Here is an 11,202-nt window from a genome sequence, read left to right as displayed (position 1 = left end):
CAAGAGCGAAAGTGAACTAAAATGAACATAGAGATCAAAAGATGGGTCTTTAGAAAGTCTAATTAAATAGAAAAGAGCATACAAAAAACAACAGCAAAATAGCTCCAACCAAAACGAACAAGAGAAAAAAGAAAGAAAAAACGAAAATACCAGGAATGATGAAAAGGAGGCTTAACTATAGACAAACTATTCTGAATAACTTAGCATCAATACATTTGAAAAGTTGGACGAAATGTACAACTTTCTAGAAAACATTTACCAGTACATTAATAAAATACATTTATTAATAAAATGCAGAAAATGTGAATAAACCTAGTCACTAAACAAATTGAATTGTTGGTAAAAAGTTAAATGCCCCAAAAGACCCTATCTCAGACAGTTTCAGATTTCCCTGGTGGCTTGGATGGTTAGGGGTGTGCCTGCAATGCAGGAGACCTGGGTTCAAATCCTGGGTCAGGAAGAGCCCCTGGAGAAGGGAATGGCTAACCCACTACAGTATTCTTGGCTGGAGAATTCCTGGCGGGCTACAGTCCAGGCAGTTGCAAAGAGATGGACACAGCTGAGCGACGAACACTTTCAGATAGTTTCAAAGGCACGTGGGTGGCCTTAGAGTTGAATTTTTTCAAACCTTCAAGAGCAGACAATCCCAGCTTCATACAGCCATGGAGACTTTTTCTAGGAACACAAAAACTGTTACATCTGTAAGTGTCTGTAGTGCTAACAAATTAACAGAAAAATATAGTTTAGTATAATTTACAATAGATTCAGAAAGGCACTGAATAAAACTCATGGTGAGTAAACAACTATTAACTAACAAGAAATATAGTAAAACATTCTTGACCTAATAAAAGATAGCCTCCCCAAATATACGGTCCATGGAGTTGCAAAGAGTCCGACACGACTGAGCAACTAACACTTGGGACCCTGGGTTGGATCCTTGGTCAGAGAGGTAAGATTCTATGTGCTTCATGGCATGGCCAAAAAATAAAAATAAATAAAGCAACAATAAGAATAATCAATAATTATAAAATGTAAATACTTTAAACAAACCACTATCTTGCATATCAGATCAGCAAATATTTTAACAATAAGCATCAGTGCTGATAAGCAAACCAGAAGATGGCATTCCTCTCTCTCTGTAGGCGCTTAAATCCATATGGTTTTTGTTTTGTTCCTGTGTATGATTTGGGGAATAGACTTTTTGAGACATAAGAATACGATGTGTGTGTGTGCTCAGTCGCTCAGTTGTGTCTGACTCTTTTCATCCCCATGGACTATAGACCACCAGGCTCCTCTGTCCATGAGATTCTCCAGGCAAGAATACTAGAATGATTGCCAGGCCTTCCTCAAGGGGATCTTCCCAACCCAGGGATCGAACTCAAGTGTGTTGCATCTCTTGCATTGCAGGTACTCACTGAGCTACCTGGGATATTAGCATCTTGACACTGGCACATTCATAAGCACTTAGTAAACACCAGTGAAGTGAACGAAAGAAACATGTATAAACTGTTCATATGATTAGGATACATTGCTGTCTTTGTTGAAAATACTTTCCCATTGTGTGACTGATCTTTGATAATGCTGATGGTATTCAATCCTTTTTAGGTCAAGCAACTGGCAAATGGAGGAGGTGGGTCCCAGCTCAGGTGTGTGCAGGGCAAAGCTCATGCTCTCATCTATGACATTTCATTGGATATAAGGAAGTGGGTGGGCAGGGACCAGGCAGACCATGAAGGTTTTTAATGCCCTCAGCAAAGGCTTTCGGGCTTTATTAAGTAACTCTCCCGGGTGAGGGAGGGATGGGGCATATACTGGGATTGTGCCTGGAAAGGGGAGGGGTGCCAGGAATTATTTTAATTTAATCGTTTTAAACAGGGGAATGACATGGTCCCACGCGCATTGGAAGGGTGGAGGAGGGATGGATGGGTAGAGCACAGAAGGCTTTTAGGGCAGAAAAGCTGTTTTACATGATACATGCCATCATGCATTTGTTCAGAACCATATTAATTGCAGCACCATGTGGGATGCCAGACATAACCCAGGGACTTCAGTTAACAGTATTGTGTCAATATTGGTTCATCAGCTGAAGTGAACGCACCACCTGAACTCAAGAGGCTTCCAACGGGGAAACTGATGAGGGTGGGCCAGGCTGAGGGAGTGTATAGGAATTCTCTGTACTTTTCAGTCATTGTTCTGGGAAACGAAAACTTTTCTTAAAAAAAAAAGAAAAGACTTAGTACTAAATAAAAAGAGTCATTCTGGTGACAAAAAAGAGGCAGATGGGGGTGTGGTTGGGGAGACGGTGGAGGCAGCGCTGTCCAGGATAGTGGGGTCACATGCAGCTAACCCAGACCTCCTCCCAGGAGCACAGTCCATTCTGCTGCTCTGAGTGCCCTGGGGATGGGCAGGGGAGGAGCCATGGGGGAGGAGCCGGCAGGGTCCCCCCAGTGCTTTGAGGATGGGGAGCAAGGGCGGGCTGCTGAGCTGTTTCTTCTGACAGTCAAGGTCGGCTCTTGAGAGCAGCCTGCACACCCAGTGGGACTCCTTGCTCAGTCTTTTGTCTCAGCTGCACTTCCTCCCTGTGAGGGTTACCTGGGGAGGCTGGTGCAGCTGTGCTCTGAGTGCAAATGGCAGACGCGCTGCTTTGTGCATGACCTACGTTCCGGGAGGATGGAACCAAGATGACTGATAAGGACCGAGTGCAGCTTTGTCAAGGGAGCCACCCACACAGGACCTTTGGAGAAGTGCCCTGAATGCTTGAAGAAATGAACAGCACTCAAAGTTAGCATGAGCAATATCCTCCTGCCAGAAATAAAGACCTATTTAGTGGGCATATTCGATCTTCCAAAGATTCGGAAGAAAATGAATCCAGAGGAATTCAGTTTCTCTTTGAGCATTCTTCTTGGCAAGCCGTGAATCATAAGGCTTATAGTGGGCCACCTCATTGGATCCCCTGGCCCTGGGTTTCTGCCCCCAAGCTCCGAGTGTCCCCAAAAAATATCTTGGAAGATTTTCCACTGCATTTATCTATACTTTTTTAAAAAGTAGAAGTGGGTGGGTATTTGTACATTACATGTCATTCATTATTCCAAATGTAATTTTAATCAGTTCGACATGAAAGCATCTTAATATTTTCGATAATGGCACTGGTAATTTTAAATATTAAAATCCACATTAGGAATTCCCCTGCCTATGTGAAAACTGCAGTATTTGCATTATGAATTGGGAGTCTGACCCAGTCTATCCTTTCTGAGCTCAGGTTTAGATGATCCTCAGTCCGGTTTTCAAGCCCACAGCAAATACCAGGGAGATTAGTGGTAAACAAGACCCTTAACACATCAAAACTAAATGTTTCTAATTATCAACTTTTTAAATAAGCACTCATTATGCAGCTGGGGTAATTCCGCACCGTGTGTTTTCGACACTCAGAGAAGGCTTTTAGGACACACAGCATTACCATAATTTTTTCGACTGGGGTTCTCACAGGACATCAGATGAAGTCCCTACCCTTGATTTTAATTGCAGAGGCTGCATTCTTAATTAAAAACTGTACAAATGGATTTTATGCCATGCCAAAAGAAATCCAAGTTCATTAGTTATAAAATCATTTAAAAATTGATGCAAACGCGAATTCCTTAAAAGTTTGAACTCAAAAGTCCTCATTTTATGTTGAGCTGCTTTTAATCTAGAGAATAATGAAGTCAACATAAATTAAGGGTTTTTTTTTCTGTTTTCTTTTTTGGGGGTTAGTTTCTGTCTTTCTGTTTTTACATTTTTTTCCTTGTAGAATGAAATTCATTTTAAATTCAAATTCTTTAGAGAATTGTAGGGGGAAAATCCTTTTGACCTTTCCTCCCTGAGTTTCACAAATGAAAGCTCATAAACCTTTTAATAATTTTGCTTATTAAGGCACAATTACATCATCTTCATTGACAGTAGAAATCAAATTTACCAAGCTATAGAATTAAGAAGAGCTTTCTCTAAATCACATAATTTACTTATTGCTGTAAATTCATAATTTTCTAATTTAAATAATTTTACTCCAAAGGGTTATCAAAGCCACACTTGCATTTTTTAAAAACCTTTTTTTTTTTTTAAACAGCAGAGCTTAAAGAAAAAGAATAACCTTTTTTTTTTCTTCTTTTAATCCTGTGTTGCCATGCAGAGTACCTTGCACACAGTGGGAATTCAATAAAAATGTATACTTGTTGAAGGTGTGAGTGCTGGGTCTGTCTGAACAGAGGAAGCTCATCTCTTATAGACAGAAGAAATTTGGGCAGATGGATGCATGGAAATTAGTCAAGACTAAATCACAGCCCAGCATATTCCTAAGAAAATAGCTCTACAACTTTTGTTACAGGAAAAAAAAAAAAAATGTGTAGCTATACCTTGCAAGTGGCTCAGTGGTAAATAATGTGCCAGCCAGTGCAGGAGACCCAGGAGACATGGGTTCGATCCCTGGGTCAGGAATATTTGCTGAAGTAGGAAATGGCAACCCACTCCAGTACTCTTGCTGGGAAAACTCCATGGACAGAGGAGCCTGGCGGGCTCCAGTCTATGGGGTTGCAAAGAGTCGGACACAACTGAGCAACTGAGCACACAGCATATACCTTCATGGGCTGCTGTCGCATATGCCAGCCACCGGTCCTAGGTGGCTGTTTAAGTTAGCCCAGTGTAGATAAAACCTTACATTCGATTCTGCGGTCATGCCAGCCACATTTTTAATGCTCAACAGCCAGACCATCAGGGGAGGAGGTTCTATGGGGAAGTGTTGACATGAGACATTTCCGTCCAGCGATGTGTTTCTCATTCTTATTGTCCCCTGGATTTTGTCCCCAGGCCATTCTCACCTCACTCTGCACTGAACACCAAAACTTAACAATCACTCCGCTCCTTCAAAGTGCGGCTTTCCCATGAAGCAACCTCCATCCTCTCCCGCTCATGTTTCCTAGGGCCCTTCACATGAGCCTTCTCCCTAGCGCTGCTCAGGCCGGGTGACCGGATCCTTGAAAGCAGGCTTTTACTGCACGTCTCCAGCCACCCAGGCAGTTAACCAAGGGGCTTTATTAAACATTTCCTGTATGAGGACCAGGACTCGCACAATTATCCAAGCTGGCTTCTTTCCAATATCCAGGAGTGGGCTGTGTCAGATGCGTCAGGATGCTGTGGGTCTGACTCATGTGTGACCAGCAGTGGAGGCCAGCTGCCCCACCAGCCCCGAACTCCTCCCCAGAAGGCCTGGGAGTGTGAGTGGAAAGGCTGTGCCACCTGAGGGTGACTTCTAATGACCGCCAGCTCCTACCTAACCAAGGATGCATTTCACTACAATATCCAGAGATTTGGCAGGTGAAAGACAAGCCCTGTTCAGAACCTGAAAACCAGAGTAAAATTCTGGCCTAGTGTGTAACCAGCATAACCTCTGCATGTACTCCTTTTCTGTAGTCTATACTTTCTATACTTCAAGGATCCCCAAAAGATGGAACATGTATCAGTCAGGCAGTGCCGCAGAACAAATGGCTCCAGTGCACTTCCTAAAGCAACAGTTTTTATGCTTCACATGTCCGTGGCTCAATTAGCATTTTGGCTCCTCTGGCAGGCTGGCTCATCTTGGCTGGGCTCACACGTGTCTCTGCAGGCAACAGGGGAGTGGGCTGAGATAGCCATGGCTGGGATGATGGCTCTGTGACACAAGTCTCTGATCTTCCAGGACGAGTTTTCATAGTGGGGACGGCACACAGGAGAGTGAGCCCAGGAACACAAGGCCTCTGGGCATCACCACTGCTCCAGCCTTTCATGGGCTGGCAAGAATTGGAAGGTATCCAAGGAGACCGATGGGTGGGAAAAGAGGTTCCCCTCCTTGGTGGGAAGAACTGTCAAGTCACACAGCAGAGGGCCCACATCCAGAAAGGAAGGAGAGATGGTGGTTATTATTTTTTTTTAATAGAGTTGCTTTATTGAGATATAATTCACATACCATACAATTCACCCATTTTCAAGGGTACAATTCAATGGTTTTTGGTATATTTAGAAAGTTGTGTAATCACCACCACAATCAAATTTAGAATATTTTTTTTAACTTCAAAAAGAGATCCCACAGCCATCTGAAATCACTCCCCATTTTCCTCTGAATTCCCCCACCACCGTCCTAGGCAATACTAATCTGCTTTCTGTCTCTGTGCATATGAGGACTGCAGCTGTTTTTGCAACCCATCTACCCACACAACTGCTCCTTCTAAAGGACTAATATGAAATATGCTCTTCCATGACCTACAGAGCACTGGTCTAAGTAGGTAATAGATGTAATTTCTGCTTGTGTTACACCCTGGGAGGTTAAGCTAATGGGTGCTGAGACCAGAGCCTGAGTTCCATTGTCAGACATCCTCGAGTTGATGCTAAATGGCCATCTTGGACCAGAACCTCTGTGGATGAGTCTCCCATGCCTGGGAGGTTTCCTAGGCAGAGGCAGTTGGCCTCAACCAGGGATGTTCTGGCTTGAAATTTCATATAAAAGCTGCGCAATAACTTTTAGGTTAAGAAAAGTTCATGTTTTCCTCCCATTCCTTTTTTCCCTCTGCTCTTCTCCATCTGCGAATGGAACTAGAAGTGTTGAAATGTTGGAAATTAAAAAAAAGAAAAGAAGAAGAATACTCTCATGGTATTTCCGATCCAAGCAGAGGCAGAAAGTGCCAAGGGATCTCATGGGAGGACCTCTTCTCAATGATTTTCAGTTGAATTTTTACAGGCCCATGAGGTTAGGATAGTTAAACAAACTTTGGATAAATGCCGCTGGCTTTTTATTCATTTATGAACTAACCCTTCAATTCTTTTGAGGTTCAACCATCAGCACTTGCTACAAAGCCTGAACACAAAATGTTTCAATATGATTGGAATCCACAGTGTTCAGAAAAGGTAATAAAATGGAAAATAAAGGCCCAGAATCTCATTTAATATAATTATTCAAAGACTTCTTCATAAATTTTTGTGTACACAGAAATTCTTTTGGGTCAAGTTCAGTAAATCAGCAAATTAGCTAGGCTGGTCCCTGACAATTCGGCAGCATTTCAGAATTCCAAACTTTCTGCCCAGTTGGCTCAGTCTGCCTGTGGATTTCAAATGTCTCACCATAAAGAAACAGGCAGGAGAAAACTGTAAATTTGATCCTCCAAAAGGAAACAGTTGAAGATTTGCACCGCCGAGTCGTGGATCCAACAAAGCCCCTAGAACACAATGTATCCCGGTGAATAATGCGGAGATCATCTTCCCGAATGTACCCCCCACCCCCTGCCCCGCAGGACAGCAGAAGCCTGACAGACTCAGAAACGTTACATCAGGGAGAAGGAAGGAGAGGGGAGACGGGAAGGGGCTGGCCAACTGTTTGGCCCACGACTTTGCATTGGTAAATGCCTCCTTTTCCAGAACTATTCAGGAGACAGAGGAGAGAAGCAAAGAGAGGGAAGGAAAGTAGCAACGAGGGCTCAATACCTTTAAGTGCTTTTTTGTCTAAAAAGAAAAGCGCCAGGAAGACAGTAAAGTGAGCTGAAGGGAGCCGCGAGCCTCCCCTGCCAAACCAGCCTTTTCTCTGTAAAGCTTTTGTTTCTTCAAAGGTGCCATAAAGCCTGAAAAGGAAGAGAAAGCAGGACTAGAATGTCATTCTTTTCAGATCTTTCTTCTGCCATTGACTTTGATTTCAGACTCTGCAGCCTGCCTACCTTGGCTCTGCTTCCATTCCCCACCCCGTTTTGGGGCCATGAATTAAGTTTATCAGCCAGTGACGGGCTTGTCGTTAGCAACCCAGGTAGTAGCGTACACGGGATCCGTTTGTATGGATTCCTTTACAGCTTGAAAGGCAACATCTTGTCTTGGACTTCCCCATTTCAAAGACTTACCTGAGACTGTTTCACAGGCTCTTGGAACTGCAAGAGTCCTTGAGGACCCACAGAGAATAATTGTCTAGCTATGTGCCAGAAAGGAAAAAAAAAAAAAATATTACGTGCAATGCAATAAGCTCTCGATTTGTCCTAGAAGCTTTACTAAGAAACTTTAGACCCCTTCTAAATATATCTTGGCTCCTTCCCCGGGAAGAGGAACAATAGAAGAAGGTGACTAGCTAAGGACCTAGTTTCTTTTTTACCCCTTCTCCCAAGCTTCGTTTATCAAAAACAAGTAAGCACACGCCTCAGTGCGTTTTTGCCCTCATCTGTTCCTGCACTTTCTCTTCCTAACCCCCAGCCCCCTTTCTCTCCCTCCAACCGCTAACCCCAGGTCTTTGATCTTTCTAGTTCACGCTGGAGTTCAGATATTTGAGTACCTGTGATTTCCAGGCATTGTGCAGGCACTGAGAGAGCCTCGGTGAGCAAGACACAGTTCCCATCCCCAGGGACCTCCGAGGCTAGGGAGAGAAACTTCGATACTGTGCGATGCGTTCTCACCGGAGGTGGACACTCAGGTTTCCTAGCACCTACAGAAGGAAGGCACTGACTTTGATGGGGAAGTCAGGAATGATTTGGGGGGTGGATGGGAGATGTTTTAACAGGATATTAAATATGAGGTCAGAGTTTTTGAGGCAGAAGAAGGAGAGGAAGGTGCTGTAGGAGCAGGAACACAGCCCTGCAAGCACAGAGGAGGGGATGGTGTGTTCAGGAGAGACAGGGCCTACAGTGCGCAGGATGGGAGCAACATCAACACGGCTGCCGGGGAAGGGCTTTGAGTGCCCCAAGGGGGCGTCAGGTTGGGGATGGTACCCCTGGATGGTTGGGAAGTGGCCTGAGAAGTGGGTGGATCAAGAGCAAGATCACCTGCCAGAAAGCTGAACCATCATCCAAGCAAGGGAGGGAGGCGGCCTCAGAGGGGAAACGATAAGATCAGTGGCTGGTGTGCGGTGGAGGGGGCCCGAAGGGAAGCCTTGGGGCTGCCTGAGCTCTAGGTGACTTCAAGAAGGTGACAGTGATGGCATGAGTGCAGAGGCAAAAACCATGGGGAAAATATCAGAGGCAGGCGTGAGAAAGCTGGGGTCATTTATGAGTTGAGTTGTCTAGGAAGGCTGGGGAAATACAGGAATGATTCTGAAGGGGGATCTAGAGAGAGAAACGTGGGATGCCAGGGCATATCAATTGCTGCTGGAAGCCTTGGAAAGACGGAAATGACCCAGAAACCTTCCAGAAAGGGACAGAAAACTTCCACAAAACTTTGCAGTAAAGGACAGAGTGTGAACTACCATGACATGTGCAGATATAAAATGAAGTAAGATTCAGATCTTGTCCCTCGCCTCACTCACCTGCTCTGCAAAGCAACAGAGCATGTACACACATCAGGAGGAGAAGAGGGACATCAAACAAGGGAATGCAGGAAGTTGCCATGAGCCTTGGATAAAGTAAGCATTTACTGGTGACATCGGTAGCTTATAGGAAAGAGTGCTGAGGGTAGAGGATGAGAGAGAAAGAGAAGGCAGGGAAGGAGGGCTCAAGCGGATCTCTGCAGACAGAGGGGCTCTACAGGCTGAAGGAAGAAGGGGGCAGCCCAGGGGGCAGTGACCAGGACCACAGAGGGTGAAAGGGCCCAGATCCCTTCAGCTGAACCTCAAGTTGGGAGTCAGGGTTGAGGGGCTGAGGTCATGGTGAGGGAGAGACTGGGGATAAGCTCCCAGGACAGATTAGGGGAAGTATTTATGGCAGGAAAAGGAATTCATTATCTTTTAATGTCATCTTATAATCAAGGAGGAAATATCCAAGAACTAGGCGAGATGGTGACATGGTCAGATTTAGGGTTTTGAAAGGTTGTCTTGGCAGAGGTTGCAGGAAGATTCGGAGAACTCTGAGGTGCAAGGAAAGCAGACCAAGCAGAAGGCCCCTCTTTATGGAGATGAGAAAGAGCCGTGGTCTGAGAGAGACCCCAGATGTTAAGAAGAGAAAAGAGAACTCGTCGGAACAGGTGCAGCTGCTAAGGAATGAGGTCATCAAAAGACACCTCTCCATTCCAAGCTGGGGCCTGGTGGCTGCGGGTACTGGTGACCCTGATGGAGAACCAAATCAGAGAAGCTTTCAGGGGAGAGGATGAGGTGTGATCTAGGAAAAGGGAAGGGGCTGAGAAAAATTACCCTTGAGCTCTGCTGTGGGCTGTCTACACCCACGCCACCTCGGCTCCAGAATGGGCCCTTCAGTCCATCTTATCGTGATCACTGGTGTGTTAATGTTAAGCCATAAATAACAGTTTTACCATTAAAATGTTGAAATACAAATTGTTACATTAAGCATCTTACTGCTAGAAAACTAGACACAGTTAAATTCACTTACCAACAAAAAATAATGATACTACATGGGTGTCCGGTAGGACTATTTCACCAATCCATGTGGGAAACCAGATTCCTCTCAGCCAGCTCATTGAAGTTCTAATTTGAATTTCTATCATAGCATATTTTCTGCCCCACTGGTGTGAAATTATATAATGGGCAGAAAGCACAAAATTTACACAAATAGTAAGTACCAGATAGTCCAACATTTTTCTGAGCATAATAATGTCTTCCAGAGATGGAAACATGGATTATCTGCAAATAATTATCCAACAACTATGGTGTAATGGCATTACTCATCTATTTTCTGGGATAATATCATCCTTGAAAACCACCATGTGTCTGCTAAGCAAACCTATCACCTCTTTTAGTATTTTCACAGAGTGAGTTTTACGAGAATTCTCTGTTCTTCCCAAAAGCCAAGCCAAATATTTGTTCTCCTACAATAGCTAACAGAGCAGGTACCATCAAAAAAGAAGGCAACTGAAAAGAATCTATACTATGGAGCTTGAGATTTTTTAATGTAAAAAAATATATAAAGTTCATCTGTGTAAATTGAAAAGGATTTATAATACAGAACTTAAAATTTTAAAACATAAAAAATTTAAATGCACACCTTTTTGGTGTCTGTTTGTATGCTGACCCCAATTCTACTAACACTCTCTCAGTTTTAGAAGGGCCTTGAGAAAAGAAAGCATAATCATAAAGGTAAAGGAGGGGTGGGTTGGAGAAACAGAAAATTCAAGGCAGAGATACTCTAAATGCACAGCCTCAAGTCTCCCAACCAAGTCATTGCTACTTGTCCACATCAGAGCTTGAGAAAAAGCTTCAGAAGTCATATTACCAGTTTCCTCTGTCTGGGAGTCAGTGATGCTATCTAACCATTCCATCCTCTGCTGCCCTTTTCTCCTTTTGCC

The 11,202-nt window shown here is 44.0% G+C and overlaps 1 long non-coding RNA gene across 1 annotated transcript; it reads right to left on the bottom strand.

The window, feature by feature from the left end:
• Positions 1-6,096: 6,096 nt before the first annotated feature.
• Positions 6,097-7,908, bottom strand: LOC138985815 (uncharacterized). Its single transcript, XR_011462775.1, has 3 exons — positions 7,710-7,908; positions 7,483-7,616; positions 6,097-7,217 (listed from the first exon to the last, which is right to left on the bottom strand). It is a non-coding gene; the product is annotated as an uncharacterized lncRNA (long non-coding RNA).
• Between the last annotated feature and the right edge of the window lie 3,294 nt (positions 7,909-11,202).

This window comes from Bos mutus, chromosome 26 (assembly GCF_027580195.1).
Source record: "Bos mutus isolate GX-2022 chromosome 26, NWIPB_WYAK_1.1, whole genome shotgun sequence".
In the NCBI taxonomy this organism is placed as follows: Eukaryota; Metazoa; Chordata; class Mammalia; order Artiodactyla; family Bovidae; genus Bos; species Bos mutus.
This window is presented reverse-complemented; position numbering and strand designations above follow the sequence as displayed.